General features: G+C 47.4%; 1 protein-coding gene across 6 annotated transcripts in view; it reads right to left on the minus strand.

Annotated features, from left to right (window-relative positions):
- The window catches only part of PLXNB1 (plexin B1), a 73,877-nt gene extending 63,571 nt beyond the window's left edge, over nucleotides 1-10,306 (minus strand). For 4 of the 6 annotated variants that reach the window (XM_038148948.1, XM_038148945.1, XM_038148949.1 and 1 more), the window contains exon 1: nucleotides 10,251-10,306. The gene's annotated coding sequence lies outside the window, so the exon portion shown is untranslated. Of the gene's footprint in view, nucleotides 1-1,371; nucleotides 3,364-10,250 lie in introns of those variants that run through there. The other 2 variants (XM_038148951.1, XM_038148946.1) reach the window with 2 other exon arrangements.
- Nucleotides 10,307-14,896: the final 4,590 nt, after the last annotated feature.

The raw sequence follows: 14,896 nt of genomic DNA on the forward strand, positions 1-14,896 counted from the left end.
TCTGCTGGATTAAAGAGGAGCTCCTCAGAGTCAATTATGCACATGTTTTAACCAACTCACCTCTCAATAGCTTTTTTGGCAATCAACAGATTGGCCCTGTCAGTGTCTCAGTACAAGGCATCTTTTCTTGAATCCTTGAACAGCTTTTTACTTTTTTTTTGGTTGGTTTTGGTTTTTTTTTTTTTTTTTAATATCAATTTGATTGTCCTCCCCCCACCTCTTCCCCCTTCTTCAGGGTCACTGCTTTGGTGAGGAACAATCAGTGAAAAATCAGCATCTCTGGCACACAGAAGTCCAAACTTGCCTGTATCAGATGGATGCAATTTCACTGGACTCATTTTACAGCATAACTGAGGAGCTACAGAAATCAGGCTGCAAAGATCGTATCAATTCACTAACAGTCAATTATCTGACTGTACTGAGGGCAAGGAGCTTGTATCTTTCTTAATCATCATTTAATCATTTCTCCAAAACCTCTAAGGTAAACTTCATTACCTCCCCCATTCTGCCAAAGACTTACATACTATTCAGAATATTCAAGCAAGAAAATCCCAACATTCCTGTCATTTCTAGCCATGGTTTTGAATTTGTCCTCAGCATGGCCTGTTCTCTGCTGAATCAACATTAACAGTGGCTTTACACTTATTTTCAGAATACTGATGAACTACTGAACAGCAGAGTACACTACAGATACTTGCTGAAGTCACCTGCTAGGAATACCACTTTCTGAAATGTACCCAGTGACCCATGATTTCAGAAGCATCAGCCTTTTATTTTAATTAAATAATTATGAGGTATGCTGTTGGTGTTGGCACAGATCAATTATTCATACCATTCTACGACTCCAAGTCAAACATCCAAGAAACACATTACATGAACAGTCACCTGCTGCCGTGTTTCTTTCCAGCAGCACTTTCTTACTATTAACACAATCCATCCCTTCAGAGGTGTCTATCCTTGCAAGTATACACCAAAATTATAACTCAAACCTCCCCAAAGACCTGACTTATTCAGGATGACTGCATGAAAAGCATTAATCCCTTGTAGGTGTTAACCAGGCACTCCATATCACAAGGAACTGTACCTTCCTCTACTTCTGTTCTAGCAGCAGGTCCACTGAACTTCCACCTCTAACCAGATTTCCATTGTGTGGCACTTCTCATTTTGTGTTACTTCTCATTTGGTGTTATACAATAAACCCACATTGACGTTTGCAAAGAGCACAAGCAGAGAGCTTATGCTCTGTGTACAGGCCAGCCCAGGGTGTAGGTCAGTGTGACAGCTGGAAGGGCTCTGTCTGTTACACCACTTGGAAGAAAATAATTCCAAGGCAATAGTAGAATGAAATATATGGCTTTTACCAGTCCTTACCTTGGCATTTTCAAAGCAGGAAATTTATTTCCCATTGTGACCCTCCTCCAGCCCAGCTACCTGGGAACACCAATACCTGGCTGTCTGTCAGGGACAAGATCACCAGGACAGCTCCAAGTTCCAGGACAGCAGGAACAAGCAGCCTATGGAAAACTGGTTTCAGGGAAGGCTGGCCATCAGTTTGAACAGCAGAAAGTCTGCTCATATTTATGCATGACTGCTCAAGTGAACTGCATGACTGCTTTTGTTGATCTGCTCTCAGCGATCCATTCTTTCAGTAGGAACACCAGGAGGAAGCCACGCTGGGACTGGGCAAGGGAAAAAAAAAACACCCCGTGGACATACTGAATGGGACAGAAAATTCCCCTACAATTTCTGTAAGTTTATTTCCAGCAATGTCCTGCATTGACTTTTCTAGCAGCTTTTTGGGACACCTCCACACATCAAAGCCCAAGCCACACCACAGTAGTCATTTACACTAAATCTACTTTAGAAATTGATTAAACAATTGATTTTTTTATAGCTTAGATAGATACAAAGTGACCTTTCCATCCCACAAAAAAACAAAGGGAATTAACACATGTAAACAGAGTCTTCATTTCAAAGGGAGTGTTTTGCTCCCTTAGAGGGAAAGTCCTGCAATACTTAATTTTTTTCTTGCAGCTCTCAAAAGATCAATTCTCCTCCCTCCACTTAAGCTTTTCACCTTTCTGTCCAAAACAGGCCAAAGGCATAAGACTTCTCAGAGCATACACAGAAAAGCAGCCCGAAGACAAACATTAGTCTTGCTATAGGTCACCAAGTGGTGAAGACATCAGTACTATTTTGTCAGCTAACAGTTCTATGTCAGTCTGTGAAGCAGCAACAGAGGACAGTTCCCAATAGAGATAAGAGTTTTACAAGCACAAAAAGTTTTATTTTTTCTCTATACAGAAGAGAGGTTTTTGAGATGTATTTTTCATTGCTGAGTGGAATAACAAGGATGGTCCATGTGTTTATACTGGCTGAGACCATTTCCCCTGTGAATCACTGCATACATAAAATTTCTACCTGCTTTAAAATAAACACATTGTGTTTTGGGCAAAGTTCCTTCATTAGGGCCTTGTGGTGCTTTCTACCTGGTGCACTTGGGGATGCAGATTACAATCCTAGAGCTGAACAGCCAGGTGTCATTTGTGTTTTCATGATCAAACAGGCTCTGGCAGCCTGCAGAGCACACGGTGCCTGTAATTGTCACTGTAGCACCCGTTAGCATCTCACTGTGCTGGCAGCACGGGGAGGAAGGGAAACAGATGCACAGCCCAATGGCTTTCAAACATTCAGGAGAAGGATGAAACCTCAGAACGGGGAGTGCAGGTCATTCTCTTGTAACAGCTTTGCTCAGTGCAAAGCAGCATCCCAGCAGCGTCCTGGGACTTGCATGTGGATGCTAAACACCTGCACCAGGCACAGACACAAACCTTTGATCAGCAGGAGAACACTGAAATGCAAAACTACTTAAACAGAAATGTTCTTGGGACTGTGTGAGCAGCACCAGCACACAAGTTCCTCCCAGCAGGACACCCATCCCTGTCATCCACGGGAGGGTAAACACTATTCAGATGTTATTTGTCTGTAGCCAATGAGTCTGGCATTCGTAGGTCCATGGCAAGAGCTCTGCTACAGCAGGTCTGGGATGGTGGGATGCTGTAGATGTATTTGGATGGCTGGATCCAAAACAACACTGTTACGTGATACATCCATCAGCTTGCCTACTCTTTCCACTCTTCACAGTCCTTTTTCACAGAGTTCAACAGAGACGGCTCTCCACAGTGGTGAAGCCTAGTTAAGCATTGTGAACAGTGGCCATCATCATCAGAGGTCATTAAGGAAAGCTTCATGATGCCACCACCCTGTACAGACAGGCATCAGACCCACAGTGAAACAGAACAATTACTTGCAAGACCATCGATGGCAGGGAGCAGCCTGTGTTCTATGCCCAGAAAAGGCATTCACAAAGCTCAAGTATCCACAACAGTACTGCCACTACATACAGGCATAACATACAGGAATAACTAAAAAACATCATTAGCAAGAAAGCATGGCTGTCAGAAGCCTTTATATTAACAAGCTCTGCTGAGCTTGTTACTGAGGCTACTGACACAGGCTTTCACCTCCCCTGCAGACCAGTTCAGTGTGGAGAAGGAAGGGGCCAGGGTGACTTGGGCACTGTGAGGACAGAGACTTGACTGTCCCAAGCCCAGAGAAAGCAAAACAGGCTAAATGGCTCTTTCATCTGGTCCTGTGCAGCTGCTTATATGGCCACACTGCCAGCAGCACAGTCCCTACTGCCCATCTGTGCTGCTGTGGGAGGACATCCTGCAGGTACCTGCCCTCTGGGCAGTACAGAGAGCAAGAGCAGCATTTGTACGGCAGCTGCTCTACCCCACCACTCCTTTTTCTTTAGCTCTGCATCATCTCAGCAGTGCTGGGCACAAAGCACAACCAGACACTCCAGCTCTGGGGCTCCAGCTGCCTGTTACTGAGGCCAAGGAGCTCAGCACATCGAGTCACTCCGGGATGGCAGTGCCGCAGGGGCTGCTCTGCCTTCCTGCCAATTCACATTCTGCCTGTGCTGCCAAGAGGACAAGCTGGTAGCAATCACCCAGGGCCATTCTGAAATTGCACATGCACCTCTGTTGGCTGTCACACATCTGGAGAACAGTTTCTGGTTACAAATCCCCAAAAGAGAGGAAAAAATTTAGATCAAAGGAGGAAATAAACAGTACGAGTCAGTGTTACCCGTTACAGCCACAGCAGTGCCTCAGAAGGCACAGTCACACAAGGGAACCACACCTCTCCATCACAGCCATGAGAAAGCTGCACTGCCATGCAGGACAAACAGCAAAAAGCCCTTGCAATCTTTGTCTTAAATCTCTCACAAGTTTCAGGTTGGCATAAAATGCAATTCAAAATACGTTTCAGCTAAGGATCAGAATATAAATTCACAAATGCTGTAGTGTCCCCAGGTATTTCAGCCTTTCTGCAGCCTCATTTCATCAATTTCTATCAAAATGCTGAAATGATCTGGCAAATAAACCAAGCCCCTGGTTAGTACTTCTCTATTTCCCACAGTGGCACACATAGATCTCATGCAATTAATTCAGCTGCAGATCAGCTTTACCATTCTCTGGGGTAGAATCATTCAGTAGTAGACTGCAATCTGTATGCAAAAAGTCAAGCAGGAAGCAAATAAAGATCAAAATATTGATGTCAGTGCAATTCAGAAGTCCAGGAACTGCTTCTGCACTCGAGATCTCCAGCACATACAACTTCTGGCTACACTAGGAGACCATAGAATACAGGTGAGAAGAGCTCATGATTCTGGTATATGGAAGACAGCAAACAGATGATCAAAATTCTCATCACGTGTTACCAAAATGCTCTCGTGTATGATAATTTTGTAATTCACTAACACAATCACTCTCTCCAACATTTTAAGAAGGTTCAAGGCAAAAAAATCTTGGGACCAAGGCTGAAAGTACTAAAGAGAGAGTTGCTTCAGGACCATTAGCTAACTCCAAGCTGTCCAAAACCCTACAACAGCTTCAGTGAGGACATGATTTCTGACAAAGCCTGGTCTGGCTGGACCATCTCTGAAGCCATGGTTCCTCTGCTTCAAATATTTTTTGTCTGAAGGACTTCCAGCTGAGCAGAACACTCAGCAGGCAATGCCAGGAGCATTTTCTCAAGCATTTGCCTGGCCAGCTGTCCACAGAGGTTGGCATTTCTTTATGGAAACCAGAGAACCCAAAAATTCTGCAGGAGGATGAGGGCATGGGCACTTGTAAGCACAGAGAGATTTCAAGAGCACACAACCTCCTGGAGTCAGGATCAGAGGAGGGGAGACAGGTGGCACTCCAATTCTTAATGTAACTCCACACAAAGAGCAGGGTAGCCACTTACCCAAATTGTGAAATGCTGCAGTACAGGAAAGCTAAAAGAGCAGAGATTGAAACAAAAATTATTTTGAAATTACATAGATGGGCAGAAACCCTCAGCTGAAAACACTACTTCTATGTAGTAATTTTGAGAATTATTATAGCAGGGTAAGATGTCAAACATTCCCATTCTATTTATAGAATGACATGCAATTTAGTCAGAAAACAAGTTTCATCAACATAAATGCATGAACACAATCAGCTTCCTCCACCTGCACAGTTCCAGGCACAACTACCCTCCTGCCAGAGCAGAGCTGCAGGGAAGGGCAGGACACAAGGGCTGCATTCCCCCTGGAGTAACTTCAGCAGCAGGATGAACCCCATCATTGAGACTCAATACCACATTATGCTGAGATAAGCTGACACACATGGTTTTTTCACTGAAACCCAGAAGCACTGCCTTTAATTTCAGAATTAAGGAAAAGTGCAAAGAGAGGGAGAATGGTGATGACTTGAAATTGTCTGCACCTGCAGATACAAAGCAACAGCAAACCATTCAGTCAGTACCTTACAGCTGTGTGTCCCAATGGCTCACCACAGATTCTGTGGGGGTATCTGGAGCAAGTGGTGACGTAATTCCTAAACTCCAGTCCCCAGTACAGACCCAGCCTAGCTAAACCATACCCAGAAGCAAAGATCAGTCCCATTACAGCCTGTGACACAGGGAAGAGAGACTTCCCACATGAGATAGGCCAGGAATAGATACAAGTAGCAAGATGAAATTACAGTGTTCAGATACTTCAAGAAGGGAAATGAATTATCATTTTCTAAAAGGGAGTAGCTATGAAGTTGCAAGAATTTTGAGAGCAGCAGTGCTGGTGGAGAGCAGAGGCTGGGGAAACTCAACAGTTCCAGGTTGTTCCACAGTTAAACTTCAGAGCCAAAAGCAAAGTAAAATCTCACACGTTTACCAGGCACTGAAGAAGCAATCCTAACAGTACTTGCAGTTTTTATACTGCAAGTACATCACTAAAGTTCCCACTCAATTAAAGTCTGGCATCTGGAAACTTCCTTAGGATCTGCTTCATTTGAAGACTCATTTCACATTTTGATCAACATCTAAAATGAGATCATGATACCACAAATTTCTTTTCTGCTTCCTTTTCTCCTCTTTTTCTTTCTTGAGATTGGGAGGCAGGACTTGAAAGTGAAGGTCTAAAATTAAATTCAGGATATTAGAAACTATTTAAAAATTGATTCAATAACAAAACAAAACTAAAAAACCAAACCAAAAAAAAGGCAAAAAATCCAAAACAAAACAAACCACCACCAACAAAAATTTACCTAAACTGAAACCATTTGTTTCTTCTTTTTTCTTTCCCTCACAAGCATTGGGAGGCAGCACTTACTTCTAGTTAATGAAAAGAATACCTAAATTGTTTCCTGGAACCTCAGAATAGCTCAGATGTCTTAGTTACTACTTGGCTGAAAAAAAATTATTAGCAGTGAAAACAAGTCCTCTGCATTTATTACTTCAGCAGCTGGGGAGAAGAGGCAGAGCCTTGGAGAGCTCATTCCAAAGCGCTGTGGTTCTCCCATTAGTCAGGGCTGCGTGTCGGTACAGGTTGGAACATCCTCCTTCGTGTTTTTGCACCTTTGCAGCTCTGCAAGTCTGAGCTCCAGCAACTACAACCCCGGCCAGTTTATTAAGCAGGGGAGCATCTCAGTTATCACTGTGGCAAACCACAGCACGCAGGCTGATTCTTCACGGTGCCAGAGAAAAACGCAGGTAACAAAACCCCCTCCATGCTGACTTGAGAGAGTCTCCCAGATTCAGTGTGCCACCAGGAAAGGTCCTTTGGCTTTCACCGCTGTGCTGGAGTAAAGACAGTGCAACACAGGAGTTTACTGTTTCCCAATTAAATTAAGCATCTACTCTGCCTTGCGGAGCAGCGGTATCATGTCACGAGGCTGTGCACGTGCTCCCGCTGCCTCAATCACTTGTTTCTGAAAAACACATGCAAGAATTTATAGGAATTGTCTTCCAGGACTGAGACGAAACCAGACAAAGCTCAAATAATGATCAATATGAATCTTCTCTAAAGACATCATCACAACCATCAGGTCATCAAAGACGCCTCCAGTAACAGGACAGGGAAAATGATACCAGCAGCACAATGAAAGACCAGCTGGCACATTCCCATGAAGGCAAAAGCAGCCCTCCTGTGGTTTTCATGAACAGCAGAAGATGAATCCTTTCAGATACAGTAATCCTGCAATCAGATACTCACAAGAACCACAAATAAATGCAAATCAAATCCAGGGCTTTAACAGATTATAGGGAACGCAAAGGAGAGTCAGTAGAAGGCACCAGATCCCAGCACGCAGAGCACAAAGACGTTTCACTGAAGATCCAGGTGAGCAAAAAGGGCACCAGTCCAAGCCCTGCTTCCTGAAACTAGCTTGTATCTAGAGGGCTAATTCTTACAAGGAAGCAGGCAGGCTCATGCCTCCTCTGACTGCTACCACCCTGCACAGCCTCCAAGTCCTATCATCTTCCTCCAAGATGCCCTTATGCAAGATTGGGAGGGTTCAGCTCAGAACTTGGCTACAACAAACAATTTGAAGTTTCAGGAGAAAAAAAAACAACAGCTACAAACGAAAACAGAACAGACGGAGAGGCTGTCAGTGAGGAGAAGAAACTGATGTCCTTGTGAGTTGGCTTTGACAGGCAGCAGGAAGGACTGAGACAGAGAAGAAGATGACAGAAGAGAAATAATGTCAAACTACCCAATTCAGCAGTAAAGCTTTTACTAGAAAAAAATCTCAAGCATTTCTGGGGAGTGGCTGCTTCATCTTCTTCTGAACTTGTCTGTTGCTCTCCCTTTCCAGCTGACACTGAAATTTACACTGAAAAAGATATCATGCTTCCCTGTACCCATCACTGCTGGCTAAAGGAACACTCCAGAAAGCAAACAGCAATAGTGGAACACAGAAAGTGCAATTACTTTTGTCTTCTGTTGGACAGTGCTGGATAGCACACACCCCACACAGGCAACCTGGGTGGGTGCTTTTTCCTTCAGAGCACACCCAACATAGAACTGGCACTGCTTAATTTGGCAGGCAGCCTCTCTCCAGGCTCACGGGGCCACCTTCGGCAGCAACAGATACTTTTCAGACTGGTTCAGTCCTTGCAGGCTCTGCTGGCATTGCCAGGAGAGCCCAAGCGTGCCAGCAGCAGCAACACTCCAGCAACAACCCCGCTTCACACAAAGACTGGCACTGAAGGAACAGCTCTGCACACTCATTACAGCCCTCTGTCAGCTATTCCCTCTGCCCTTATATGGGAACATCCCGTGGCCCCGCTGGGAATATGATGCTGTTGGTGGACATGAAAGGTAAGGCAATACCTGAGCTGTCAGCAGGCGAGGGCAGAATTTTTCTGTTCTGAAAAGCAAGCAGAGTCTTGGAGCCTGAACTCTTTGAGCCAGCACTCACATGGGAGAAAGTAGAGATTAAAAGTGTCAACTGCTGACAGTCTGCACCCACCTTTCTCAAGAGTTATGCTGGTGATTTTAATCTTATTAAATATTGTTAATCGTATTACTAACCTAACTCTTTTCACATGTTAGGAAGAAATTTAAAGAGAAAATTCCATATATGACCAAGCTATAGTAAAGGCTTTCTGGCCAAATCTCAGTTCAGGACAAGTCCCTGGCTTGCAGATTCCAGTTCAGCTGCACACAGGTGTGGATGTGCATAGAAATAGTCTGCTCAGCACCAAACTGCCTACAAGTCACCTTCCCTGCCAGATTCTTCTCAATCCATAACTTGTTTAATCTCTTCTCCTGTGATTCTGCTAGGCTTTGCTGGCCTCTCAAAGTGACCCTATTCAAACCTGTGAAATTCCATGCCCCATTTGCAGCAAGGGGAAACACCAATTTCCCCATTACAATGCAAAACCACGGAGCAAAACAGCTCAGTGCATCAGCTTCCCCCTGAATCAGGGTGAATGCTTCCACCGCTGGCTTAGCCCCCCGACGTCACACAGACACATCATTAATAAAAGTCATTGATTTCTGCATTTCATACACAGGGCAGAACACTTCTGTGATCCCTGTTCAAAAAGTGAGGTCACAAATGAGCAGGTCACATTCGGCCTCACACAGAATAAAGCACTTGTTTAAGAAAAATACTGACCCCGCTGTTTTACAACACTCAGGGTTGTAAGCCCCTTCCTCTTTGTAACTAGAGCGGCACTCCAGATACTCTCCCAGGACTACTCCTGTTCCAGACTGCTGCCCTGAGATAAAGCAGCAGCCACAGAAAGTTTAGATTTAAGAAAATAAAGATCTCAAATTGCAACTCCTGGAACACAAAGCACACCTGCTCAGAGGGGCCCGAACACTTGCTGCAAACTCTTTCAAAAGGAATGTGTTCAAGGTGGAAAACGAGATCTCCAGACAGCGGGAATTGCCCAGTCAGGGGAGCGGGGCCAGGGCCGGGCAGCTCCTCCGGCGCGGCTGCCCGACGCTCAGCGCGGCGCCAGCTCCCAGCGAGCCGTGCCCGGGTGGCGGGGGCTCGCCCGGCCCCACCGCTCCCCGCTCCCGGCGGTGCCACCGCCGCCGGAGGGGCTCGCCAGCCCCGCCGCCCGCTCCCGCCGCTCCTCCGGGCGCGGAGCCGCGGGGACCGCCGCCCTCCTCCCCGCAGAGCCAGCCGCGGGGGCGGCTCGGAGCGGGGGCTTCCCGGCCCACCGGAGCCCCCTCGCCCCGCCCGGGAGGCGCCGCCGCTCCGGAGGGGCCGCGCCCATCCCCCCACGCGGAGACAAAGCGCGGCCCCCGGGCGGCACCTGCCGCCGGCCGCCGACCCCCGGCAGCGCTTCCTCGCCCCCGGCCGGGCGCGGCGGCGGCGGCAGCCCGCGCTCCCCTCGCCGCGGCCCCGCCGCCCGCCGCCCCTCACCTGCCGGGCGGCCGCCCCGCTCCGCTCCCGCCGCCGCCGCCGAGCGCTGCCCGCACCGAGCCGCGGAGCGCCCGCCCCGCCCCGCTCCCCGCCGGCCGCCCCGCCCCCCGCCCGCGCTCCTCCAATAGCAGCCGTCCGCTCCCCTCGGGGCCCCGCCCCCAAGGCGGCCCCGCCCCGCAGGATCCGGCTGCCCCCCCCCGGCACGCGGCCGGCGGCGAGACCCCATTGGCTGGCGCAGGGAGGGGGCGTGGCCAGCGCCCCCTCCGCGCCCGGGCCGTGCCCGGGATCCCGTGCCGGGGGCCGGCGGCGGCCGAGGGCTGGTGCTGCTCCTGTTCCGCACGGCGAGCCCGGGGCTGCTGCCGCTCCGCACGGCGGCCGAGGGCTGCTGCCGCCCGGCACGGCGAGCCAAGGGCTGCTGCCGCTCCGCACGGCGGCCGAGGGCTGGTGCCGCTCGGCACGGCGAGCCAGGGGCTGCTGCCGCCCGGCACGGCGAGCTCCGCCTTCACCGAGCGAGGCCCGGGCAGCGAGAGCGTTGCCGCCAAAACGAGCGGCGGCTGCCGGCCGGTCCGAGCGCACAGCGCTGCGCCAGAGGAGTCCGCGGCGCCGCTGGTGAGAGCTGGGCTTAAAGCTGTGTGTTTCGGAAGAAATCGCAGCATTTCTCTCGTCTCCGCGTTTGTAGCAATGTAACTTTGCAGTCGGGCTCGGCAAGCCTTTGTGCTCGGCTCTCCCCGCCGAGAGTGCGAGTGAGTGGGAAGCTGCAGCGGGCCCGGGGCACGGGGAGCAAAACCTGAGAGCCAAGCTGACAGCGAAGCCGCTTTATCCCCCTGCACACACAGCATCGGCAGGCTTAGGCACAGCCCAGCCCCAGTTTGCAGCGTATGTGGGAACCGGCACACGAGCGGGATTGAGGAATTTGACAAAAGCATGGTTATCTCTAGTTGCAAAACAGCGAAGGACATACCATTCTAGCTGGAAGTCTGTGGAGACAAAAGCACCATAAAGCAGAAGCGCCTGAAGTGATATGTGTAATGTAAACTGACTGCTGGTTTTGTGATTTTTGTTCCTGTGAAGCTGGAAGCGCCAGTTATGGGCAGAGCGGAGGCTGGTGCTCTGTGTGAGAGACAAAGGCATTTCTTGCCACTGAGAACTGACTGCATAAATTGCTCTCTCTGAATTAGGGGTAAGTTCTGTCAGTAACAGTTCTACAGAGGGACAGAATTAATGCTCCCATTTTTCTTGCTCACACTGTAACTTCTGTGTTTCCCAGATGTGCTGTGCTCTGCTGTGTTGTTGATCAGTGAATATACAGTTAGTCTAACAACTGACTGGCTATACGTGCAGTGACTGACTGTAAGTACTGGTCATTTGCTTGCTGAGCTGACTGCCAGATGTTTGGCAACCCCAGACAAAAGATGGAGTTATGCCTCAAGCACCCAGCCACAAATTCTGTGTGCAGGAAAGAAAACATCTCTGAGGATGCAAAGAAGTGATTCAGGAGGTGTAGGTAAAAGAAAACTGAGGCAGAGTGCACTGGCCTGGGCTGTGCAAAGTACAGAATTTGCCTTATGCTGGGGTGCCCATCACTTCTCCTTTTTGGCTGCAGATGAAGCTACAGATCTCCATTGAAGGCATAATGCTGCTCTGAAAGTCTGAATCGGGCTTTCCTCCCACGTTCATTTCTGACATTTCAGAAGGACATAGCGGGTACAAATCCCACGTTCAGAAGTGTCGTTAAACATCTACTGTCTTTGTTACAAAAATACATCAGTCTCTCTTACTCCCAGCCCCCCAAATTTTATGAAGGATAAAATATGTCTGAAAGTTTAGAGATGCTGAACAGTCCCCAGGATCTGGCAGCATGACCACGGTCTCCCAAAGGAAGGATTATTTCAGAGGCAGCTGCTGGCTGCTTCTCTGGACCTTTGCTCCTTGGCCCTTCGTTATGCTGAAGAGTCCTTGGAGCCTGCTGTATGCAGAGCCCATGGGGACTCCCATGAGGAGATGATCCCTTACTTGTTCTTCTCCCACCCCAGAAAAAGCCATGCTATTACCACACCCCACTCACTGAATCGCTCTTTAGCTTAGAGCTCACTGAATTATCATCTCACTAATCAGACACATTTTAACTGCACTCAAATTGCATCTGCCAAAATCCAGTTGTGGTGACTAAGAGCATTAAAAAAAAAAAATCCCCTAACTTTTCTTTGCTCCAACCAATTCCTAACTCAAAACACTAATCCGCTTTGTGCCTTTCCTCCAGAGCCAGTCCCAACCTGCAGCCCCTTCTGTCTGGTAAAAAAACATCTGCAGGCTTCACTTAAAAAGCAGCAAAAACCCCTGTGAGAGCACATTTGAAAGGAGAGGCTTTTCCTTCTGTGCCATGGCAGGGTTGGTCAGGGAACTGGAGATAGGGCCTGCCTTGGGAGCAGGGCAAGAAGAGCTTCTGTGCACTTTAGGCTTTAGGGATATCAAAGTGCCCCCTCCCACCCCTCCTACAGCCCTTCTGAGTGACAAGGGTGTTGTAAAACCACTATGGGATTAACCATTCCCCCTTCTGGGAAGAGTTTTTATCAGTCTGCACAAAAATTTTGCAGTTCTTAAAAAAACCAAACAAACCAATCAAACCCTAGAGAAAAAGCTAATTCTCAAACATTATACAGCTGAAAATGATGTCACACACAAATAACAAACATTTTGAGGAACAAATGAAAACAATTGTTGATTTCCATTTGTTCAGAAGGTTTGTTTTGTTGTGTTTGTTTTGGTATATTTAAATCCCTAAAGGATCCTTTTCTGTAAAAACTCTTGTTAATGTTGGTTCTAAGCAGGTTAGCTAAGTTTCTTACGTAACTATTATGATAATCACAAGGCAAGCAGCTGCTTATACTCCTTTTGATTTCCTTCTTACTCTTCCTTCCCTCCAAGCAGGGGATGAGACAAGTTAAGAAAGTCACAAGGGATATGTGAATATTGTCTGTAGCTTCTGGGAATACAGTGTATTTAGAGCAGTAATTCAGGGACCAGCTGAAGGTTAACTACATCTGCCCTACTTCACATCTGACTCCGTTCCTTTCAAGCTTTCAGTTGTCAGAACATTTAGAAACAGCACTGAGGTATTTGTTATGGACATTTGGGCACCTACAGATCTGCTGGCAGCAGTCTGTTGATGTTCAAGGATCTGATTTTGAGTACAAAAAATAGCCAACACCCCAGAACCTGCAGGGGTACAGCAAGAGACTCTGAGCACACACCTATTTGCATAGGTTTGCCTTTCTCCCTGCAGAGCACAGCAAAACAAGCTTGGGATGCTTGTGGCAATCCCTTTATCTTGGAGCTCTTCTGCTGTTTAAGCCCAGACCTTCTCAGATTATCCAGCTGCCAAGCACCAGAAATCTCACTTCTCTTTGCTTTATGAGTGAGGTCATGAATGTAACTTGCTAGCAAAAATCTGGCAATAAAATACAGTTCTAAATATAATATGGACAAATCCAGCATTGTCTGCCTTTTCCTAGCTCACGAACCTCATTCCTACAGCAAATCTCAAACCTTTTTCTGAGGTAAACAGGACATCTCTACCACTCCTGTGCTCCACAAAGAGGGAAGTATTTGTTTTTAGAAGGTATGTTGTGAAAGGAACTGTCTTTTCCAAACAAACAGATACAAAGAAATCAACAGGAGCACCTGCAACTTCCGACCAGGATCCTAGAATCTTGGAACATTCAAAACCCAAGTATTAATAAATAAATATATATCCTGATTGTTATACCACATCTAACTGCTTTTTTCCTGTCTTCTTAAGCAACATTTTCTAGTTCTCTCATGAGTGGAAGGAAGTGCAACTTTTCTCTTGAGAAAGCACCTACTGTTAGAAGTCTGCAGTGACCTCATTCAAAGTTATTTCCATAGCCACAAGCTGTTTGCTTTTGAGTTACTGGTGGTTTCTCAAGGAGCAGTAAGAACCCAAAATAGCTTAGCATGGTCCAAGCTCAGGCCACTGCCACCCATTTTTCTATAGTTAATGTCTATCAAAGAGCTTCCTGTTGCTCTTACCAGGTTCTCCCTGGCTCAGCTTCTGTGTCTTGCCAGACAGAGGAAGTAATCTGAATGAGCGCTGCCTTCCTCTGACCTGCACACCGTACCCAGGTCAGCCCTGGCCTCACCAGTCCTGTGTGGGATTTTGCAGCCACCATCCCCCTCGGATGAGCACTGGGGCCCAGGGCTGGCTGAACCATCCTGCCTAGAGAGGCCTTTGCTCACAGAGTAAGAATTCAAGTCTCAAAAGGCCTTAGCAAGCAGAAAATACTCGTTGAAGAAAGGATCTGCTGAGAGACCTCATTCCAAAATGGAAACTCAGCTATCTATTATAAACCTTTCTAATAACCCAAAGGTATGCGACAGAACAGCAGAATGCATGCAGGTTGGTGTGTGTGGTTTTCTTGGTTGGGTTTTTTTGTCTTCTTTCTTTCTTTTTTTTCTTTTTTTTTTTTTTTTTTCACTTAGTCCTGGCTGAATCATCAGGAAACATGCACTGAGATGTCATGTGCTTGTATAAATCACTGCTGCAAAGGTACCTGAACTGAGTGCCCAGGTAAACACCCCCTGTACAGCTGTGCTGGTTTTGTTCAAACTCATGTATTTGCTGCCTG

The sequence above is a fragment of the Motacilla alba genome, chromosome 12 (genome assembly GCF_015832195.1).
Source record: "Motacilla alba alba isolate MOTALB_02 chromosome 12, Motacilla_alba_V1.0_pri, whole genome shotgun sequence".
Classification (NCBI taxonomy): Eukaryota; Metazoa; Chordata; class Aves; order Passeriformes; family Motacillidae; genus Motacilla; species Motacilla alba.